At 44.5% G+C, this 24,701-nt stretch overlaps 1 pseudogene; it reads right to left on the minus strand.

Moving 5' to 3' along the window:
- Nucleotides 1-1,755: 1,755 nt before the first annotated feature.
- LOC102567762 (alpha-1-antitrypsin-like) lies at nt 1,756-23,507 on the minus strand (annotated as a pseudogene).
- Nucleotides 23,508-24,701: the final 1,194 nt, after the last annotated feature.

Raw genomic sequence — 24,701 nt, forward strand, 5'->3', positions numbered from 1 at the left:
TGTAGATGGATCCATTCTGCAGGTGGGCTGATCTCTTGCACCTGTGGAACATGCAGGATTTGGAGGCTTTACGCTATCCCCCAGCTGGATCAGCCTCTACTCGGGTAGTAGGCAGGGGTGCTCTCACTGGATCCTGTTTTCTGGGCTGCACCTCTGTTCTCCATGGTGTCAGCTCAAGGCAGTCTCCTGTGCTGCTCCTAGCTGCTTTTTGTCAGTCCCTGTATCCTGGTGAGAGACAAGAGTGCAGCTGATGCCCTAGTCCAAGAGGGAGAAGTATCTGAACACAGCTTCTTTTTCTTCTTGTTCCCTAATATGAGACCCATGTCTGTCTGGAACCAGCACAGGAAAGAGACTTTGGGCTCTTTGGGTTTTTCAGGAATCAAGGAAGGTACAAGGAGGCACTTGCCTCCAGATTTGTGCTCAGGGTGGGGGTGGATGTGGGCTGCCCACTGAAGACTTGGGACCCCCTGCCCTGTTCCCTCTCCTTGGGCAGGGCAGGGAGGCTCGGTGTCACCACCACAAACCTCAAGCCTCCATGGCAAGGTGCCCCCTGCCCACTTGCCAGTAGAGAGGATGGCAGCATTGAGTTGTGCCCCCCACTGCTGCCAGGCAGGCAGGAATGCGTCACTATAGTCCTGCAAGGCTCCTGGCAGTGGTACCGAGTCTACCTGCCATGCTCTGCCCTGCCACACTGGGTCCTGTCCACCAAGCTGTGGAGCCTCCTTTGGGGGAGGGCATCAGGGCAGGGAGTGCTGCTGCCCATGGTGGAGGGGGAGCTGGGCTCCACACTCTGCTCCCTGCTTTGGCCATGGCAGCCTCCTTGTGGGGAGGGAGGCTGCGGGGCTGTGGCTGGGGGTGAGGGGCAATGGTATGGGCAGGGGACCAGCATATCAGAACTGCTCAGCACCACAAAGCGGTGGGAGGAGACAGCCACAGCTGGATCTGCATCCTGGTGACTGAAGGGGACAGGGAGAGCTCTTGACTTTCCATTATAAAAAATCCAAAGTCAAATGCCAGAATTCATAGGTATTTAGATTTTATTTTATTATATTGATTGAGACACTGGTAGGCTTCCAAATTGCTTTAAAATAGTAAGTATATCAATAAGACATTGTGTTCAACTGATAACCATATATACAGTGGTGTTTCATTTCAATTGTGGAAAAACACAGATTTTAGTTTTTTTAATCAGAGAATTTGCAATTTTTACATGGAGAAAAGCAGGATCCCCGTTACAAAAAAAAATAGAATTAACTAGTCAGTTAATGGGTGGGGTTTGTTTTTGGAGGAGGTCATTGGGGGAGGGGAGAAGGCTAGATTGGTACTGGAGGGATTGGAAGAACGAGAGACTAATGAGTGAGTCACCAAGGATAATTCATTATTCTACATTCCTGCCTTTTGCTATGGGCTTTTCCAAACTTTTATTTTATGTGTTCTCTTAAAAATCCCTACCTCATTGTCACATTTCTTTGTTTATAAAATACAATTAATCAGAGGGTAAACGAGGGAGGTTTGCAGAAACATATCTTGTGACCTGCAACTTCACCCACTGTTCCAAGCACCAGCTAACCCTGCTGTCTGTCTAGGCTGCCTGAAACGCCTTATAACATAATCTGAATTTACACAAATACCAGGATATTCTGAATTCCTCCTTTATTTCTTTGGGAATGCATGTTAATAATAATTTAATTAGGGTAAAAGAGTCTGTTTACTGAACAAGTCCTCTTTAATGCTTAACTGAAGAAGCATTTTGATTTATGCAGCAGTGGGGTCCACAATTTTGCACATGAAGAGGATGCTGTGGGTATTTCTCTGAACAATTACAATTAGAAAAGGCTTGTTGACTTTGATGATAGGAGGATGAACATAATAGAAACGACAACCTACTATGAATTCATGAGTGGTTGCTGCTGCAGCCTCAGTGCCTTTCTCATCAACATCCACCACAGCCTTGTGAAGAGCGTACAAGGAAATGAAGCAAAGATTCATAGCAAATGAATCATAAGAAATGCACTCTTAAAGAGTGAGCAGAGCGAGGACGGAATCAATACTACAAAACATTAATTCTGCCCTGTGCTTCCAGCATTCTCCTAACTCAAGGTGAGCTCTTCTTCTTCATATGTAGTGGGGTCAGGCTGAGCTGAGCTGCATAATTCAGATTTCTGGTAGCCTCACACCACAAAGAAAACTGCCTGATTCTGTAATGTCTCACCATCACAAACAATAGTTCAAACTATACTTTCCTTTGTAATTTTGCTGTTTGTTAGCTGCTCCTCTTTATGTAGCTCCTACTGAAGACTTTTTTAACCTAGCTAAAATATTGGGCCAGGTGTGGAAACATTTATTCAGGTGAATATCAGCTTAGGTATGGAAATAATTTTCAGTGAAGCATTGAACGCACTGTCAAGATGTTTAAGAAGACTTAATTTTGTTCTACAAATCTGAAAAAGATATACAGTTAGTTCCAATGATAACAGGACTGAGGAAACAACAACTTTTGATTTTTTACCTATTTTTTGTTTTATACATAATAAATGATATACCAAATAAATGCACATTCCAATACTTTTTTGCTTCAATCTTAAACTGAATAATACAGCTCAGGACCTTAGCTATTAGTAAAGTTTCTAGTTTCATTTTAACTGGAGAGAAATGTGTGTTGTGTTATATGTTATGATGCACCACATCACCTACATCCCTTTTTCAAAATCTGCCCATAGAGCCATAGATCTCTTCTGTGAATTAGCCAGTCACTAGAGTGGTCTAGATTCACAGATTCATAGGTTGTTAGGAGTTGGAAGGGACCTTGTAGATCATTGGGCCGCATCCCCCTGCACTAGGCAGGAAAAGACAACTGGAATCAAGTGACTCCAGTGAGGTGACTGTCCAGTCTCCTTTTGAAGATTTCCTGGGTAGGTGACTGCACTACCACTGGATGGAGTTTATTCCACAGTCTGGACACCCTGATTGTGAAGGATTTTTTCCTGGAAATGAGCCTTCCAGAAGTTTGTATCCATTGCTCCTGGTCTTCCCCAGAAGTGCCCTGGTGAACAGCTGTTCACCAAGTTCTTGATGTACTCCCCTGATTTAGCAGTAAGCCACTACCAAGTCCTCTCTCAGTCTTCTTTTCTGTAGGCTGAAGAGGCCCAAGTCCCTCAGCCTCTCCTCATATGGCTTGTCTTGCAAGTCCCTGATCATACAGCTGGCTCTTCTTTGGACCCTCTCAAGTTTTTGTTTAAGTGTGGTGCCCAGAACTCAGTACTCCATCTGTGGATGCAGTACTCCAGCTGCAGTCTCACCAGTGTGGAGTACAGTGGGAGTATCACTTCCTTAGTTTTGCATGAGATGTAACGGTTAATGCATGCCAACGTGCTGTTTGCCCTATTGGCCACAGCATCACACTGCTGGCTCATGTTCATGCGATGGTTGATCACTACCCCTAGGTCCCTTTTGCCTGTGGTGAAAGTCAAATTGTCACCACCGAGCCTGTCGATATGTTGGGGATTGTTTGCTTCCAGATGGAGCACCTTCCATTTCTGAGTGTTGAACTTCATCTGGTTCTGGTCCGCCAAGCTCTCCAGCCTGTCCAGGTCTGCTTGTATCTGCAACCTATCTTCTGGCACGACCATGCTCCCCCATAATTTGGTGTCATCCGCAAATTTGGCCAGTGAGTTTTTCACCCCCACATCCAAATCAATGATAAAGATGTTGAAAAGTACCAGTCCAAGCACAGACCCCTGAGGGATACCACTGGCCACTTCTCACCAGGATGACACAGATCTGTTCATGAGAAGTCTCTGGGTCCTGCCATGCAGCCATTTTTCCACCCACTGAACTGTTAAGCAGTTAAGCCCGCAATCTTCCAATTTTTCCACAAGGACATTGTGGGATACTAGGTCAAAAGCCTTTTGGAAGTCTAGGTATATAATGTTAACCTTCTCTAGGTATGTAATGTCCAGGTGGTGAGAGACCTGTTTGTAAAAGGAGATGAGATTGGTAAGACAAGACTTACCTGTGACAAAGCCATGCTGGGGTCATTAAGAATCTTACTCTCAATGAGCGTATCACACATAGATTTTTTAATGAGTTTTTCCAGGATTTTCTCTGGGATGGAGGTTAGGAAGATTGACCTATAGTTGCCCACATAGGCAACTGGTAGGGGATGCACAGGGGTGCACATGCCCCCCTGACAGCTGACACTGATGCTGTCAGTAGGGATAGTGACCCCTCTGACAGGGCCACTGCCATTGGCAACTTCTGCGGGTGCTCCCCCACATTCAGGAGGCACCAGTCATTCATGGTTGCCTGGGTCCCCCCTCTTCCCCTTCTTGAAGATGGGCGCAATGTTGGCCCTCTTTCAATCCTCAGGGATCTCCCCTGCGTGTCACAATTTCTGAAAGAGTTTTGCTAGGGGTTCCACAATGACCTCAGCCAGCTCCATCAGCACTCTTGGGTGACGTCCATCTGGTCCTGCTGATTTACAAATGTCTACCTATTCTAGCTGGTTTTGTACCAGCTCAGCATCCCCAGTGGGAAGGCGATCATTTCCACCTTGCTCCCTGTGATTCTTATCTCACTTGTCTTTCCCCTTGGTCCAGTGAAATACCGAAGCAAAGTGGGCATTCAGGAGTTCTGTTTCTTCTTGAGTGTCCTTTACCAGCTGTCCCGAGGTGTTAATCAGGGGCCCCATGCTTCCGTTTGTTTTCTTTCTGCTCCCTACATACCTAAAGAAGGACTTCATATTGTCCTTGACCCCCTTGGCTAACTTTAACTTAGTTGCCACCTTAGCTTTCCTAAACATTTCCCTACAAGTGTGGACCACTGTTGTATAGTCCTCCTTGAGGACTAACCCTAGCTTCCATTTTGTGTATGCCTTTTTTTTCTTTTTCAAGAGGACTGCAATGTCCCTATTGAGCTGGGAGGGCTTGCCAGCCCTTCTGCTACCTTTCCTCTTCATGGGAATGGTTTTCTTTTGTGCTTTGGGGATCGTGTCCATGAACAACAACCACTCTTTGTGCACCCCATTTTCCTTCCATCCCTGGTTCCACATCTCCTCCTCTGCCCTGAGCCTGTTGAAGTCAGCATTTTTTAAGTCCCAGACTTCAATCCTGCTAGTTGATTTGTCAGCCTTGTGGTGGACAGTGAACCTGATGAGCTCATGGTCATTGTCACCCAGGCTACCCTCAATGTTGAAACCACACAAACCAGATCATCTTCTTTGGCCAAGACCAAGTTTAAGAGAGCAGTACTTCTGGTTGGCTCTTGTACTTCTTGGGTCAGAAAGAGCTCTTCGATTAGAGTTAAGAAGCTACATGACTGACCTGACCTAGCCAAGTGTTCCTCCCAATCTATGTCCAGGTAATTGAAGTTGCCTATGACAACCAAGTCCCTTGCACATGTGGCCTCTCGGTTCTCGAGGGAACTCCAGATCAAGCTCCTCCCCTTGGTTTGGTGGCCTGTAGGGCTGGTGGTGCCTACAGTTAGGTCTCTCACCTTGCCGCCCACAAAGCTTGATCCAGAGGGTTTCAAGTTCCTTATCTTTGGAGCCAGTGTCAGCCTCCAGAGAGGTGCCTTTTGGAAGTCTAGGTGTACTGCTCACTCAAATAGAGAACTACCCTTTTGCCTTTTCTTCCTGCTCAGTCCCTTCTGTGCAGGGTGTAGCCTTGTACGGCTATGCTCCAATCATGTGAGCAGTCCCACCAGGTCTCCATGATCCCTACCAGGTCATATTGCCCAGTAAAGAGGAGGAGAGCTAGCTCTCCTGCTTGTTCCCCATGCTCCTGGCATTGGTGTACAGGCAGCTGAGGCCCCCCAACTGACACCCTTGATTTCCTGAGACACTGTGGGCAAACATTAGCATTTTCAAAATGTTAGTATTTTCAAAAACAGTTATCTTACTGTCCTCCATGTGGGAGCTTTTCTGTGTACCAGTCCTCAGGCATGATCCCCTTGGAGCATCCCCCAGCAAAGTCAGTTTAAAGCCTTGTCCAGTAGATCAGCCATCCTGGCTGAGAACAGGGTACTTACTTCTCCATATGAGGTGGATGCTGTCATGTCCCAGGAGTCCTCTCTCCCTGAAGTGCATACTATGGTTGAAGAAACCAATGGCCTTGAGGTAGCACTACTGTCAGAGGCGTCTGTTTACTTCTTCCACACAGTGTTCCCTCTCGGGTCCACAGCCTGCAACAGGGAGCACAGAAGAACTACCTGTGGGGGCACATTTCTCACAAGAAAACTACTCTGTCTTGAATATCTCAGACCTGATCCTCAAAGGGAATTTACAAAGCACTTTTCAAAGATGGCCCTCTGAACTTCACTTCATCAACCTCCTAGATACAGAAACTCATGGACTCAATAAAGACATTGGATTTATGACACATTGTAACATGCCCAACAACTGGCTCCCCAGATACCTTTCCACTTTTACCTGCTACGTTCCCCTCCCCACCACCCCAGCCTGTCCCTCACCCCCTAACAGCTCAATTTACATTTTCACTGACTGTCTTTCTTGCCCGCATTGCATGCCAGCCTCTAGCCTCTTCACTATTCATTCCATCCGGGAAGAGCAGGGGGCCTTCTCAATGTGGGTGAGATCTTGGCCCACCCACCTGTTTCTGGGCCAACTGCCCGTCCCTGTTTTTTCTGCCACACCTTAATGGAAAATGGATTCAGATGTTTCCTAGGTGAGAGGCTGCTCATTTGGGCCCCTGGTGTCTAGGGGTGACATGCATCCATTCCGCAGCTCCATACCTCCCCTAACACTGCGGCCCATGCCTCGCAAATGGCATCCCAGGCAGCTAAGCTCACCTGGAGCCTAACAACTCCACTGCAACCAGCAAGCCTCAGGCCTCTCAAAGAGCTTATGGGTCTGGGCTTTCCCTAGCCAGGACTGTGTGTGTGGTGGCTGGAGGTTATAAGGCTCTTCCTATCCCCCTTTCATCAGGGAGGCTTATGGTCCTGGCATTTCTCGGGTGCTGCAGTCGCACCAGTTCTCCTGACCCTGGCAGGGTACAATTTTAGGTCATGCCCAGAACCTAGGGCCTTCTCTTTCCCCATATCCCCAACCCATACCTCCAAGTTCATCCTGGCATGGGAACTCAGCAGGAAGATATTCTTTCCCTACTGGCTGGTAATGCAGTGACTGCCACCACCAGCTCTGAGAGGAGGGCATTAAATCGTTTTTAAAAAATGGAAATGGTTGCAGATGGAGTGAGGAGGGTGGCACTCACTCTGTCTGCAAGTGGAGCTTGGAGAGCTGCAGCAGTGGGAGGTTCACCTTCAGGAACACCAGCTGCTCCACCAAACCTGGATCCAGGGAGGTGCGGCAGGGTGTCACAACATCCCCTGCAATGCTGAAAGCCCCCTTGCTTGGAACACTGGTTGGTGGACAGGACAGGTGTTCCTGGGCAACTATGGCCAGATCCTGCCACATCTGGCTGTGGATTGCCTAATAGACCAAGGGGTTGCCATTCAGCAACTCCACATTCTTGGTGAGATAGGTAGCCACTGAAGCCTCAGCACTACCGTCTCAAGGGAGGGGTGTGGTGCCTCTGGACCCCAACATTGAAGCCATGCCGTTGGCCCACATTGGCAGTGGCTGGTGTGGAGGAGACTGGCTGGTGCTGAGAGTGTTGGCACAGGAAAGTGGATCCCCCTCTTCCATGTCCCCTCACCTCTGCACTTCTGCCTCCCTGACTCTGTTCACCAGCACCTCTGTCCAGTGATCGAGGGTTTTGGTGCTGCACATATTCCCCTTCACTCTCAGGTTGCATATGCCTGCCAGCATGTGGACCGTGGGGATCACCTGGCTAAGGAGGGCATTGCCAGTGCTGAAGGTCTCAGTGGCCTTGAGGAAGGGCTTGAGGACCACCAAGATCTGGGAGATGGTATCCCACTCCACTTTATTAAGGGGACTGCTGATCTCAATCTCCCTGAGCAAGGCCATCTCATGGGTGGCCTTTTGTTGCTCCACCAGCCTTTCCAGCATCGGGTATAGGAAGTTCCACTGAGTTTCCACATCCTGCATGATTTTGTGCTGTGGGACGTTCAGCTCTGCCTGTTTCTCCCACAGCATCTTGCTCCTCTTGATGCTGTGGTGGAAGTAGCCCGCCACCTTCCTGCGTTTTGAACTCAGCTGGGTGGTAGTGATGGTGCCATCACCAGCAGCCCTGTCCCCCTCCAAGGTGTCCCTGACCATGAGGTGGAACTTGTGTGCCCCACAGCAGATGCTAACAAAGTTGGCATCACGCATTGCCTTAACCATATTGGCCCTATTGTCAGTGACCATGATCCCATGGGTGAGCTCACCCTGCCCAATGAGCCACCCCTGCACCATGCAGTTCGTGGCCACCATGAGCTCAATTGCTGTATGGGACTCATTCATCACCTCTGCTTGAAGGAGAGCCCACCAACAGCCTGATTGATTGCACCAGTGCCCTCTGAAGGAGAGGTAGGCATGATCTCCACCCTAGCTGCTTCTGATTTCTGCGGTGAAGTGCAGAGCTACCAGTGGACCTGCCTTGCACAGCTTCTCCCTCAAGTACTCCCTGCATACCTCATACAGGGAGGACACCACCATCCTGCTAAGGGTGGTACTTGGTAGCATGGGGCCACTAGCACCATGGACTGTCTGAACCCTGGATGCTCAACAAAGGAGAAGGGCTGGCCATCCAGAGCAAGCATCTTCCCAATGCGCTGGGTGACCTAGCTCGCCCTTGCATTGCACCCCCTTTGTCTGCGGCTTTCACTCACTGCTCCAGCGTGGCCTGTCTCTGCTTCATGGGGACAGGGGCTTTGGAGTGAATGGGAGACTTCCCTTTGGGCACGCTTGCATTGGTGCCAGGCTGAGCAGGAAGAAGGGCAAGTGTGTGATGCCTCCTGAGATGCAGCTGCATTGCTGTGGTGGTGAAGTGTTTCACCTCCTTGCCCTGACTGATCTGCCTTTGGCAGTGCTGGCAGATAGCATACTTGGGATCATCTGACACCTCAAAATAATCCCATGCTACACTACACCGCCTCCCTCACTGCTTGTGGGTTGAGGGTTGGGATCCTGCCTTATCCCACTCCTCAGCAGGCAGAGGCACAACAACAGGGGAAGCTAAGCCACCTGCCCCCACAACCTCCTCCAAGATGCCTTCTAGAGAAGGACACCTGGCTCTAGGGGAACTTTGAGGAGTGTGGAGCACAAACTTAGATCTCACCCTCCATCCCATTCCCCCCAATTTCTTTTGCTAGGGTGCTCAGGTCCCCTGCTTCCAGATCCAGCTTCTCCTCTGGCACTGGGAGGCTCACACTGGGAGATGAAATTGGGGTGGAGCATCAACTGTCATGCTGGTGCTGATGGCTATTTCTGGTGTGAAGGAAGTTGGTGCAGGTGCAGAGACAGGTACTGCTCCCACCTCCTTGCTCCCACTGGCAGCAGAAGACTCATGGCTGCCAGGAAAGAGGGATTCATCTATGTGAAGTGCAGAGCTACCTGCAGATCTTGCAGCTCTCCCCCTACCCCCTCTAGCCCCTCTCTCTCCCCTGCCAGAAAACTTGGCACCTGACTTTCCAGCATGCTTCGTAATGTTTGCTGTGCTGGAAAATGTGTGTGTGCAACTGTAATGTCTCTTCTCTCTGTTTATTTTATGTGTGTATAACTAATATCTTTTCTTCTCTTTTTACTATATGTGTGTCTAATGTCGGGACCGAGGGCGGTCTGAGGCTATGGCCAGTAGCCCGGACCGTCAGGTGGGGTTTTTCCACGATGGAGTAGAGTTAGGCACGGAAGCGTATTGGTTTTACAATGAAAGCTTTACTTACACTGCCGATGGTCACAGTGCAGGAAGGAAACTTGCTTGAGTTGCAGTTGCACACAGACAAACACAAGTGAGATCTCTTCCGAACCGAACCGAACCGAGATGAGTCGTCGATGCACGACTCCATGAGCGCTTCACACGGGGGTACGTCAAATTTTCCACTATGACGGGGAATGGCTAAGAGCTGATCAGGCCCCTATGTCCTCCTCCAAGACGCACGCGGAGTTTGCTAGGCTCCACAGCGCACTCAGAGTTCCCCACGAGATGGTTGTGGAGTCCTCCAACTTGGGCAGAAACTGCTCTAACCTTTTATATGGCTAGCGAGCCAATTGCTAGCTGCCACGTAGGAATAATTTAGAATTGACCAATAGTGGGACACTAATTTGCATACGTGTGGCGGGAACTCTTTTGCACCGGGGATTTCTCTCTGCAGCTGAGAAATCCACCATGCAAAGAAAGCTCCATGTGGCGGGAAAATTCCAATGTGCCGAGGCACTAAGAATCATTGGATTATGACATCTAACTATAATATCTCTTCTTCTCTGTTTACTGTATGTGTGTGTAACTGTAATATGTCTTCTTCTTTGTTTACTATATGTGTGTTTGTGTAATGTATGTGCTTTCCTGTACAGTGATGGATCTCACACTGTCAGTCAGGCAAAACACAGCTTGCTTTTTAAAAGGTATGGGGGACAAAAATAACAAGAACAAATAAAAGGTTTTTTGGGGAAGAATAAGTTGAAAGAAATGGATTTGATAGGGGTAAGTAGAGAGATTCTAGGCAATGGTAATTAGTAAGCTGTATCCAATCCTTTCCAAGAAGAGAGATTAGCAGGAGACTGACTAGGAAGCCAAGCCAGTCCAGTAGTACCTTTCAGACTCTGTTGCTCAGGCAGAAACAGCTCACAAAAGGGACAGAAAGGCTACAGACAGAGGCTTATATGCTGTTTCTACATCTCCCTCCCACAGAGCACTGTGATTGGAAGGGGACTCAGGGAAAGATCAGTCACTGGCCAACTACAAATGTCAGTCTTTCCCCCACCACTCTCCCTCCATCTTCTCAGTTTCTGTTTCCCTGCAAGACTGCTTCTGAATTGCCGAATCACCAAATTTTTTTCTGAATCTTTCCCAAATCAATTTGGAGAGGGATTTTGTCTCACAATTCAATTCGGATTCGGTCATTTGGCCTCCTAATAGGGCCAAATCTTCTCCGAATCGAATTGGCGATGGAAGCTTCTCATACCCCTAATTTTTATACATCGGTTTCACTGAAGTTACAAAGTATTGATAATTTTGATCTCTTATTGTCCAGATATAATAGGGAAATATTTTTGTATTAGCTGCTGTACTGGAGGCACTAAAAAGTTACACTCCTACCAGCTGTATTTTTCATTAACTACATATGACCAATTAGCTGGTTTTGGAAAACAAATGAAAGGTCTGTTTAATTTATCGCGGAGAATAACTTAGTGTGGGGTTTTAGCCTATATTTAAGTAAAATGGATATGACCATAACACCAGTTAAAGGTCTACCTTTGCTCTAGTGCTTGTTCCCATTTATGCACAGTTTCAATCAACAGAGCATCTTCTACCTTCATTTTTCCTTCGTCTGGCAGAATAAATAATGCACCCACATTTCCTTTGTAGGACATTTCAACTACTGAATAAAATAGGGTTTCATCATGGTAAACAGCATACACACTTTTTTTATTCATCATTTTTACTTTGACAGATGTTTTGCTATCCACAAAAAACTTATCTTCCTTGGTTATCTCCTTCTTGAAAGGACTTTTCCAATGGGCTTATGACAAAAACAGATAGAATATGATGGAATGCAGTGGGAAATGAATTATTAATGTTTTATCAGACCAATTTAAATGTAACATGCCTGGTTGGAGTCTGAAGTCAAGCACTAGTTCATTTCAGTCATCACATATTTGTCTTGTGCAGCATTTCTGATGCATTGACATGTTGAATCAAGTGTTAATAGCTTTAATGAGCAGGAATATAGGTTTTCCATTTGCTGTGGAAAAACACGGATTTTCTCATTTGAAGGATATTTTTATCTGGACCTTGGACCAGTGGAGCAGAAATGTTTCCATGGCTTTCTGCTCACTTCATGCAATTAAAGGCAAGGCCCAATGTTTAAGTTCCAAGGGCTATAGTGGATAAGCTATGATCTGGTCAGAGAGTGCTGTAGGATTAAGCCCTTTTGGGGTGAGCTCTCTTAAACCTGGATTGCCTGCCTCCTTGGGGAATGCCTCCTGCACTCAACTATTGGAACTGATGTATGGATGGGTCTGGAGCCATGCGCCTTCTTTGCTAGTTTGGAGGCTCTGGCATACATTCAGTAGCTGCATGGATGCTTATGTGTGGAATTGTGGCTGTCTTTATCCTTTTTAGCTCCCTACTTATACAGTAAAATTAAGATGACCTGCACCTTTGGTTCCAATTAATTTCATACTAATATGAAGTGTTAGTGTTCCTGATGAAGCCATGTTTCTCAGGTAAGTGTCTAATGCTACATGCTTAGATATATAAATACTGACTACAAGTAATATAGTGAAAGATTTAGCGTAAAGAAGAAAGTATTTTTAGGTTCAGCACTCTTATTGGTGTTAAAATGGTTTAGCATGAAGCTTCATTAGAGAGAGGCTCTTTTTAAGATCATACTCCTATATTCCTACCTTCTATGTGTAGAAGGTATGCACCTCTGTAACACAATTTACCTTTAAAGAAAATATAGTTGACCAGAACCATTAAAACATCTGAACTGATATCCTTTACTAGGTTGCCAATATTCCCCTCAGTTTTCTTCTCTGTGTAATTATTGATCTGTTTCTCAGCCTCTGGAGGATGCTGGAAGTTACTCAGAAAAGCTTCAGACTCATAAAAGTTTTTGACATCTTTCAAAAACCTTGGGTGTAGGTTCAGCCCATCTGTTATAAACAGGGCATATCCCATGCTCAGCTGGACCCTGTTAGACCCCGACTCCATGCGGCGTCCAATGACTAGGGAGACGTTGGTCCAATTGCTCATGGTTCCTAGTACTCATTAGCCAGAGCAGACAGGGAGCAAACACAAGCACGCATTGCTCACAACAGCTTTATTCAGAATGGAGACAGCTTCAGGAGAGCTCCCTCACAGACACCCAGTCTATGAACACAGGGAGCAACCCTGAACATTAGTTTTTTCACATTTTATACACCTTGGTTCATGCATATTAATATTCTCCTGCCTTCATCCCTCCTCCTGTTCCACCCATTTCTCCTCCCGTTTCAAGCTCTGCCTCGGTTTACTGTTTACTTCATTAACATAGAATTGCCTACGCATTTCATTCATTTTCATGCCTCTTTGCTAGGAACACATATGCAAGGCCATGAACTCAGGTACTCTCGGTCAATCACTGGTTCTTCCTGGTTCTTGTTGACTCTTTCTTCAGCTCCAAGGTCTTGCTTCTGCTTTATTTCCTGATGTTAGCTGATGGGCTGTATCTTGTTCTTCTTACTCAATGGACTTTAACACTACGACTTAGTTTATAAAACTGCTTGCCTAAGCATTTGCATGGTTAATCTTAATATGTAATCCTGCCTTGTGACCAGCAGCTCTGCTGAGACACAGAAAAAAGCCTTCAGCTGCAAATCCAGTGCTTCCTGAAATCCAAATTATTGTCACCCTAACAGACCCCACTGTCTGGTTGGTTTAACATGTGGAAAAGATGCTGAAAACCATCATGGATCTCTTTTGAATCTTTGCCAGGTTAAAAGTGAAGGCTTCCAGAATTTGCTTCAGTGTGGTGTTTTTGCACCTAGCATGAGCATTGCAAAGGCAGTGGAGATGCTCACAGGAGAGAAGCAAACATTCTTGCCGTCTTCCTGTGATGCAGCCTGCCTGTAGAATCTGAATGCAAAGTCAGCATTGCTTGGGGCTATCTTGTGACAGGCCATGTTTTGCAGCTTGGGATTGCTGCTGTGGGGAACTTATTTCTTTCTGACTGTCCTGGTCTTTTGCGTACTGAGGCACTTGGTGACAATGGACACAAAGTGCAGACGTAACAAACACTAATAAATGTGGCTTTATTTTGTTTTTGAATTATTCTGTTAAAAGAACAACAGGGCAATGATTAGATCTACAGAATGCACTTGTGAAAACTGTATTGCTTTCGTTATAGACTATGAGCATCAATATTCTTGTTTGAGATGTTAACTTTTATTGCTACTGATGTATGTTGAAATGTTTCTTCCTTAGGCTTCCTTGCAACTGTCTTGTTTCTCGTCCACCCTGTCTTGGTATCTGCTCAAGTTCATAAGTCTCCACCAAACTGGAGACTTAAGGAAAGGGAAGGGGATTTCTGGAGAGCAGTGGATGTCAGAAAAGGAAAGGAGAGCAACAGATGAAGAGTGTATAGCTGAATGTAGATCATGTAGAGCAGCATTTCTCAACCTGTGGGTCACAACCCAGAAGTGGGTCACAAGAATATATGAAACTATCATGAACAAATTTTAAAAATGGATTCTTCTTTGAAGGAGAAAAACATGGGAAACTGTGGCTTTTCCCTTGCAAGTTAGCAGAGTTCCAGCTTGTGGGGAACTGCTTGGGGCCCCCTATTCTCTCCCCCCCCCCCCCCCCCACACACACACACATACATATCTCCCTCTGCCCCACACACTGGAAGCAGGGATCTGGGGCTGGGGGATCAGTGACTCAGGAGTGAGGGACCCTATGTTGGGACTGGCCATTGATGTTTACAAATGGCTCCTTGTACAAAAAAGGTTGAGAACCACTGATGTAGGCCATGTTTTGAGAAATGTTTATTGGTCTAATCCTATTTCACCTGTATGGCACTGTAACAGGGTGCTGGTGAACCCTGTTACTTAAGGACAGAGAGCCACCACTGCCTGAAATGGAAGGCAGAATGGCAGCAGGATGACATCATTAAGTGGCACCAGCTGTGGGGAATCCCCCACCTGGAAGGAATTGAGAGGAATGACAAAGAGGCAGAGAACACCACCAATAAATCCTGCCAGCAGAGAAATGGAAGAGGCCTGAGAGGGCAGTGACAGAGTTCAGTGAAGAGATGGAGAAAAGCCCAATGCCAAGGAGACTATACTGAGACTGACCTCAATGGAGTGGAAAGACTACTGTCTGGTTAGACCAGGATTTGTTGTATAATAACAAAAGCCTGCACGAAACTCCATGTTCTGCATCTTCTCTTACCTGAATCTCGCATGTTATCAGAAGGCACTGATTTTCTGTAAATACATCTTTATGTGATGCTATTAATGCATTTAATTCTGTCTTTCAAGTTCTTTGGAAGACACAGCCTCTTCTTAATAAGACCAAGTATCTCAGATATGTACAAGCCCTCATCTGGATGCTTTCCTCTCTAGCACCAGAATTTTTTTCTGTTGTCAGGGTTTACACTCTCCAGACATTGAGATGGTTTCTCTGTATATGCCTTCTCCATTCTAATCTTTTGAAGACACTTTAGACTTTCATTTTCATGTGCTCCTTACATCTGTATTTCAGTTCCTGTTGTTACATTTACTTGTTCCCCAGTATCTGCTGTTGGTAACATAAATGCTATTTATCTTGACTTTAATTAGCTAGTATTTTAAACTTTTAGGCTGCTTCTTGAGGTGTGCTTAAAAACCACACTTCTTCCTCAGCCGAGTCCCTTTCTGCAGTTACTTTATATACTTTCCTAATGTCTCTGCACAGTTTAGCATAGTGGTTCAGTTTATTACAGTGTTTACATATATGCCCAAATAATGCATACTTTCTATGAATGTGCTGGCTGTTGCATCGCTGATGTTGTTTAATTCCTATGTGACTGTGCTTAATTTTTTTGGACTTTTCTTTTGCTAGTTCAGTGATAGGGTTTACAATAATTCCTTCTGTACCTTCTGTTAAGTTCTGCTTGTGGTTCTGCTATTTCTACAGCTTGGCATACGCACATTACCCTGTGCAGTGTCAAGTTCTTCTGTCTCAGTAATCACTCATGGACTTTTTTATTATAATCCCCCAGGACTACCTGGTCTTTAATGAGATAGTCTTTGAGTGTTCTGTGTTCATGGGACTGACTGTTTAGATTCCGGTCTGTGACAAACTCTTCCATTGCTTCCCCCCTTCATTTGTGTTTGCATCCCGAACTTGTATCTCTGATACATACCATTTATAGTAGGAACACAGTGATCTTCCAAAATTTTCATAATTTCTGTAAGGCTTTCCTTTCTTCCCCCCACCTCCTTCTCTGCTTGGTTAATATTATAGATACCCAGCGCTTTATTGCTTGCAGCTATTGAGAGCAAAGCAATCTTTTCCTTTTCCTTTAACTTACCTGCCCCTATGCCTTTCATATACAGATGCTTAGCTTGCTGTTTGAACCTTTGCTAGGCATATTTAGCATTCCTCTGAAATAACAAGGACTTGTGGAGGGAGGGAGAGTTCATTTAAGTTTCACAGGCTCTGTATCTTCTATTTCTGTTTTACCTGTGTCACTGGGTTTTCCAGCACTCTGAGCTTTCCACTTCAGGTATTAATGAGACTGCAGACAACTCTTCCGTTATGTGCAGGAACTCAGGAAGAGACCTTCTGACAGTCAAGGGGTAGCAGTCTTAGCACTGTCCCTACAAGGGGCTGATCACAAGCCCTATTGTTGTTCACAATTGGAAGTTCCTGCTGGCTCTGCTCAGACTGCTAAATACAGTTGAATACAACACAAAGTGATGGGTAAGTACTGCAGTCAGACAATGCCAAAGCATATCCACAAGAAAGTGAGGCCTGAAAAAGATCTTGTGACTGCTCAGGATTTGCTTAATTTATGTGAATCTTTTGGCAGCAAATCCAGCCCCAACCAAGTGTCTCTAAACAAAATCGTTTCAGCTGGACCTTTCCTGAGAGACACAAAGCTGACTTGGGAGGGCCCTGCCAGAGATCCCCTTTATAGTAAGGAAGATATCTTAGCGCAAATTCCCTTCAGAGCAGGGCACTGAGAAGCCTGGTGGTCCTGGAGGTGCTGAGGGTGGGATGCAGGGTTTTTTGATGCTGAGATTGTGTCTCCCTTCCCCTTGGCCAGCCACATAATTTAGGCCACTTGTACCATTGTCCTGAAAATAGCCTGTTTGGAACAGCTCTAGGACAATGAAGAGAAAAGTATAACAACCTATTCCCTGGTAATATGCTCAGCCTCTACATTTTCTAAACAAGTGATTGTGACTTCTGTATTTTCTCCATTTTGAACAACAAGATGGATTAAAGAGCAAACATCTATGGAAGAAATGAATCTTTTCCTAATTCATCTACTCAATCCCTTCTGTGCTGAGATGCACTTGAGGAAATCCTTCTTTCCTCCCATAACATTATTTCTGTTCCATGGGGAATGTATTATTTTCAGTCTATCACACTTAATAGCAATGAAACAAAGAAAATTGACCCAGAAGTTCCCTGTTGAGAGAAGGCAGATTCCCTGCCATCTGACTGCATTTCCTGTGGGATGGGATGGACTTCCCTTGTGCTTTGAGGATTGAGTTCTTGAGGAACAACCATTCCTCATGGACTCCCCTTCCTAGGGGATCATGGTCCCTTAGTGCCTGACTGACCAGTCTCCTGAGTTTGTGGAAGTCAGCCTTCCCAAAGTTGAGGATTTCTGTTTTACTGAGGGATTTGCCCACTGTGCGTTGGAAAGAGAAAGTAATCAGATCATGGTTGCTGTCACCAAGATTGCCCTTGATCCTCAGATCACTGACCAGATCATCCCCTTTGGCCAGAACCAGATCACTGACCAGATCATCCCCTTTGGCCAGAACCAGATCCATCAGTGCCTCTCCCCTAGTTGGCCCATAGACCTCTTGCGTTAGGTACAGGTCATCATTGCAGGCAAGGAAGTTACGCAACCAGTCAGACCTGGCCATGTTGTCATCCCACAAGATGTCAGGGAGGTTGAAGTCTCCCATGGTGATCATATGTTGGGAATGTGCAGCCTCAGCCAGTTCTCTACTGAATTCGAGATTCAATTTTTCTTTGTTAGGAGATGTGTAGTAGACTCCTACGAATATATCCCCTTCCCCATGTTCCCCCCACATTTTAACTCAGAGGGTCTCAAGATGCCTTCCATGGTTAATTAATTCAGTTTGAAGGGAAGTGTACTGCTCCTTGACATAGAGAGCTAAACCTCCACCCCTCTTCCCAACACGATCTGTCCTGTAGAGGGTATAGCCTTCTATGCCGACTGACCAGTCATAGGAGGAATCCCACCAGGTCTCTGTTATCCTTACGAGGTTGTAATCATTATTGGTCAGGAAAAGGGTCAGATCCTCTTGTTTGTTACCCAAGCTCCTAGCATTTGTGTACAGGCAGTTGAGTCTGCCATGGGAAGCCCTAGGCTTCTTTATGTGATGGGACGTAACCTTTCCTTGGGCTCTTGTCAGAGAGGATTCCCTTGGGCTACCTATGCTGTTACTGCTGTGATTAGCATGACCTGGGCTATAACTGTTGATTAGCCCCCTGTCCCCCAGTAATCTTAGTTTAAAGCCCTGTTGAGTAGGCCAGCCATTCTGGCTGAGAATAGCTTCTTCCCTTTCCAGGTGAGGTGGAGGCCATCCCTTCCCAACAGTCTGCAACCTCTCTCACTGAAGTGTGGAGTGTGGTCAAAGAAACCAAACCCCTCATGATGGCACCATCACTGGAGTCTTCTGTTCACCCCGCCAATGCACCTATCCCTCTGGGGCCTGTGACAAGGAGGATTGAGGGAAAAAAACTACCTGAGCCCCCAGACTCATGAGCCCAGCCCCCAGAGCTCTGTAATCACACATGACCCCACCGGGATTGCTCCAATCCATGTTATTCATGCCCACATGGATAAGTAGCATGGGATGGTGGTTGGAGGGCTGGATGAGTTTGGGGATCCTCTCAGTCACATCACAGACATGAGCCCCAGGAAGGCAGCAAACCTCATGGGCTACGGGGATGGGGTAATAGATTGGGCCTTCTGTCCCCTTCAGGAGGGAATCATGCACCATGATTACTACAAATGAGGCCCTCAACAGCTTGCCAAAACTCAGTAAATGTCTCTCCACCCAAAATAATTGCCTGCCCCGACTTAGTCTCTAAGGTTATCACCCTGTTCTACCTTCTGTTATACTGTAAGGGACTGTTGTGTTATTTATTCCCCTTGTAATATCTCACAAAGACCCAGGGAAGTCAGGAATTACTCCACTGATATAAAGGGAGTGGCATCAGTGTAAAATTTCTATGAGACAAGAATCATACCTACTTCAGTTGTGTGACAGAAAAAGACGCAACCCATCCAAGTCAGAAAAGCTTTACAAGTATCTGTGACTTCCATCTTACTGTCTTCATGAAGTAGATAAATATCATTGCCTCCGTTTTCAAGTAGGTATTTTGTCAGGGTCAATATTAGAACTCAAAATCAATTAGAAGACCCCTCTCAGAAATGGTGTGGCTATGGCCATAATTTATCAGGGTGATTATGGGAAATGACTTCACCATTTCCCATCTGTTCTCTGGCAACTGCTCATATGCATGCTCTTACCACATGGGAAGGAGAAACTAAACTGTCCCTATCTATCCCAGTATTACAGAGGGCTATATTACAATATTTTTATGGTATAATTAATAATAACTTTCTCCCAAATGTGGATTCCTTTATAAACAATAGATGATCAAAGCAGAAGCTAACAATTACATTTCTTTTCATGCTGCTTCCCATTTAGAAACTGTTTCTTTTAAAAAAGCAGCTGCCACCTGCTTCATTTTTGCTTGATCAGGCAGGATAAATAGTGCTACAACATCTCCACTGTAAGGAATTTGTACCACTTTACAAGACAGCTTCTTATCATTGTGAATTATATACCAACCATCTTGGGTCATCACATTCACTTTAATTGTAGTGTTGTCATCCACCAAAAAGTCATCTTCCCATGTCAGTCAAATATTAAAAGGTCTTTCCCAGTTGGCTGATGATCAAAAGAAAAAATGTAATGTTTTATTTTGTGAAAGAGACTGTATTATTATAATCCAGAATGATTCAAGTATAATAATGCCACATTTGGAAACTAATGCGTACTCAACCCTTATTTTCCTAATGGGATTTGTTTCCTATCCTGTTTGCTATTTTGTTTCAATAATGTAATAGCCATCTCTGGGCTGAACATTTTATGGATTGTTTGAAGTCAAGACAACAGCTGTATAAAAGGAATTAAATAATCTTGAGATTTTCATTCTGATTTAAAAAAAAATAAAAGTCACTTGATTACTGAAGACTTGCTCCAAGAGGGGGTGGGGGCATTTTAATTAGATTGGCTCCAGGAGCCACTGTAATTAAAGCGCCTGGAGTGTCATGTGTATCAGCAGCCCTGCACTGAAAAATGGCGGTGGAGGCACTTTAACTCAAGCTCATCAAGTAAGCTTGAGTTAAAGCACCCCCACCACCATTTTTTAGTTTGCGGACGCTGATACACAGGATGCTGGAGTCTGCTGGAGCATGGTAATTACCATCATCCAGTAGACTCAATTAATTGAGTATGCTCCATCACACTGTAATTACAGCATGTCGGAGCAGCCTTGATGCATATGTATAGGCACCCAACTTGTCTATTCTTTGTAAAGGAAGCGCTACATCAGATTGTGCCTTTTTTGATAATGTTGCTTCACCAAGGAAAATTTAACGTAGAAGAACATTCCAGTATTTAAGGCTTGATCCAAACACCATTAAAATTAATGAATCATGCTTCTAATGCTCAAGAGAAGTCTCCTTCTCAATGGCAACTCATCTGCAATATTCCTGATGTTCTATTTGCTTTCTGTTTGGGACTTCTGGTGAATAAGAGAAAGGAGCATATAGCTCCCAATTAGATTGCATGGGCAAGGCACAAATTCTTCAAAAGTAGAGATATCAATATATAAACAAAAATGACCAGGCTCCGTTTTTTACTACCATGTCACAGATGTGCACATGATTACACAAGTTTGCTGAGAGATTTAGACCTAGCTGCTCAAAAATATTTCAGCTAAGTTTATTTTATTTGTACCATAAATATATTGCAGAATATTTTTCTTTTCAAAACCTGCCACATAAAGCTATTCCCCCCCATCAATATTTAGGCATCAACTATAGGTAGCCAGATTTTAGATGTGCTGACCACTTGTAGTTACTATTAATTTCAAGGGGAAATTCTAGAGTCTCTAACAGTGTGGATTCTTATTTTACAAAGCCTAATGATTTCATAAGCCTGTTCTAGAAAAACTTCCTGGATCAGATCATTTTTAATGCGTGGATCACATATGATTGATTATGCTGAATGCACCATTCCTTTGAAAAATATCATTTTAATCTTCTTCATCTTGTGTGTACCTTGTTTCAGTACACAATAACATTAGACATAGGCACAACTTTATATATTTTTTCTATGTATCTTTAGGTACCAGGCACGGCTTGTGAATACTGAGATGGTGGGGGCAGATGGAGTGTCCCATGGAGTGCATGCTTGGCGGTGAACTTCTGGTCCAGTTCCAGGTCTGCACCCCGCACCTCCCCAGGCTCAGCGATCAGACCCCGGGTGCCCCTCCAGACCCAGGAACCACCAGTCACTGAGCCATGGGGTGGCGGGGCTGTTCCTAGCGCACTCTGCGGCTTACCCGGAACTGGACCGGAAGTACTATTGGTCCACCCACCTCTGGGTCCACCACCAAGTGCATGGACCCTACCCCCCGCACTTCTGTGGGATTCTCCATCTGTCCCAGCATTTCAGCATTCATGAATCGCGCTTGGTACCTTGAGGTACATAGAAAAAATGCATAAAGCTGTGTCTGTGGCCAAATGGTTGAATCTCTCTGAATCTCTCTGAATCAAATTGGAGGCTTCCAATTCAATTCAGAGAGATTAATGGGTATCCTGATTCGATTCAGATTCAGACATTCAGCTGCTGAATTGGGCCAGATCTCCTCCAAATCAAATCAGCAACTGAAGCTTTGCACAACCCTACTGATTAGTACTCAAATCCTCTTTTCATAATGGAATTTGTTACTTAGCATGTTCACCACATCCCTTCAGGAGTGTCATGAGCATCTCTATACTGAGACTTTGCATGGACTGTTTCAAGTCATGAAAACAATGCAAATGAAATGAAATAATTCTGGTAGTTTCTTTTAAATTTACCATTTAAGGAAATTAGAGTTTTTTGGTTGAAGTTTGATTCTACTATTAAAGGAAATTTTTCACAAAATTGCAGCCCTCTGATAATCTACAAGTAATTAATGTCACAAGCTTCTTTTCATAATTGTGTGTGTGTGTGTGTGTGTTTGTGTGTGTGTGTGTTTAGTGTTATAGCATTGAGAAAAGTTAGTTTGCAAGAACATGCCAACATCTAGGGATTGATCAAAATTCCCTGAAATCAAAGAACTACACCCTCATGCCCTCAAGTCATAGCTATTTCTAAGTGTCAGCTCAGCTTTTGTTCTGGAGCTCTGGTTGAATGTGGACATAGGAAATGTAGTCCTCCATCATGCTGCATGGGGAAGGAAGAAGCTCTTCAAAAGTAGTTTCTCTAGCATTTTAATGATTCAACTGAAATTAAATAAAATGGTAAAAGTAAATAAAAGAATGTAAATGTAATCTCAGAGTTCACCCCCCTCCCCCCCCTGATTTTAATTGTGGACGAGGTTTATTTTCTCCACAAGCTTCATCATCCAAAGGCCAACATGATGATTTGCTCTTTGCCTTTTCACTGTTCTTATATATTCACAATATTTTATATATAATCACATTTTTGTTTGATTGATGGTGTACTGATCAATGTTGCAAATGTTATGTGTAATCTTCCTAAAAAGACATTCCCAATATGATCTTTTTCATTACAGTTAATCTCATATGCCAGCTAACCCTGACAGTGATCCTTCTTCAAAATATTTGTGTATGTTACATTGCAGAACACAGTTGCATGATGAAAGTAATAAGTGCCACCTATACAGACTGTCTTACCTTTAAAGAAAATATAGTTGACAAGAACCATTACAGTCTTTGAATCAAGGCCCTTGACTAATTGAACAATTTTGCCATGGGTTTTCCTCTCGTAATCATTGATCTGTCAGCTTCTGAGGAATTCTGGAAGTTACTAGAAGAGCTTTCTGCTTCATACAGCTTTTGATGTCATCCAAAAACTTCTGGATTTGTTTCAGACACTCATCAACAAAGACCGCATTTCCCATACTCAACTGATTCTTGCTGTCAGGATGGGTCAGCATGTGGATGAGATGATGAAAACTATCACAGATGTCCTACTCCTCAAGCTCGGTCAGGTGAAAGGCGAGACCTTCCAGAATCTGAGCCAGTGTGGTTGATCTAGCCCCAAGGGCCAGCATCGCAAAGGCAGTGGAGATGCTCACAGGTGAGAAGAAAATGTTCTGGCCAGCTGCCTCTGATGCAGCTTGCCTATAGAATCTGAATGCAAAGTCAGCATTGCTAGGGGCTATCTTGTGATAGGGCATGGCCTTACTTTCATGGTCTTCAACTGGGGGAGAAGGGTCTTGGGTCTCAGTACCTTTCTGATCATCATTGTGGTGGTTAGGTTGGTGATGGCAGTGGATAACAGCATGAAGTGTAATAATTAACAAACACAGATGGTGGGTTTCCTCTTTCTTTGGAACTATTCTGTGAAGACAGCAAAGTAGTCGTATCTAGAGAGTAGTGTAATGATCGCTGGTGGTCCTTTCCCATTGTTACGTGACATTTATTAGATTCATGATTAGTTTTCAGTGGCAGGAGGTTCCTGTTGTTCACCTTCTCTATATTTGAGGCAGTAAAGAGGTTCATTTTCCTCAGTTTTAAGTTCTCAAATATATCTCTGACACTTATGAAAAAAAATGGTGGGGTCAGTACTTAGTCAGCTTATTAAATTATCAGAGTCAAGGAATCTCTCTTTCAGGAGTCAGAGAAAAGGAACTTGTCAGGTCACTACGATTATTCATCTAATGATGAACAGGGTTTGTTTGTTTTTTGAAATCCCTAATTTATACCTAAGGCTTGAAGACTAATGCAGCACAGATCAATTGGTTTATTGATTAGAGCTGTAAATAGTCATATCAACCAACACCATAAAGTATATGTCACTTATGTCTTGGTCTGTTGTGGCACTGCTGCATATTTTTTGGAACAAGCTTAACACAAAACTACACAAGTCATTTTGTAGCCAGGCAACACTGAAACTGGCAAATGCCCTTTACAAAGTGTTAAGCAGATTTCTAGGCCCTGAATATAAGTCAGAAAACATTATGGGAGTTTGCCAACTGCTCATCATAATGAAAGGTGTTCTGCCTGCATCTGAAAAGAGGTAGCATAAAGAAACAGTTCTATAGTGAGCAACTGTGTCAGGAGCCATTTAGTTGGTCTTTGGATTAATTCACTCATGCCTACATGCTGCAGCTGACTATTTATTAGTATCATTAGCTAAATAAGAAAGTCTGTGTGAACTACATCTTGTCTTTGTATAGCAACACAGCTACATCGATTAAGCTGTTTCCAAAGTTTCTGGACTAATAAAAACATCTTGGTTTAAGTTCACTCTTACTCCTGAGCTCTAGTTTTCATTAAAGAAGGAAACCCAAGGAGGCATAGTGAACTCTTTTCTCAAGGCAAGATCATCCCCGTCTAAACCGTCTTCTCCAGTTCTTGTTGAACCTACCCTTGCAAATTTCTAGGGATAAAGATTCCATAACTTCCCTGATTAGTCTGTTCTGGTCATGAATCACCTTATTGGTATAAATTGGAATAACAGGAATTTTATACAGTTTTGCATTTACTTACTGTACTTCCAGATTAAGAGTATTATTAAAGTTTTCATATAATCTTTATAGACTATCTATTTTTGTTGAGACATGTTTCTT

Source organism: Alligator mississippiensis, chromosome 2 (assembly GCF_030867095.1).
Source record: "Alligator mississippiensis isolate rAllMis1 chromosome 2, rAllMis1, whole genome shotgun sequence".
Classification (NCBI taxonomy): Eukaryota; Metazoa; Chordata; order Crocodylia; family Alligatoridae; genus Alligator; species Alligator mississippiensis.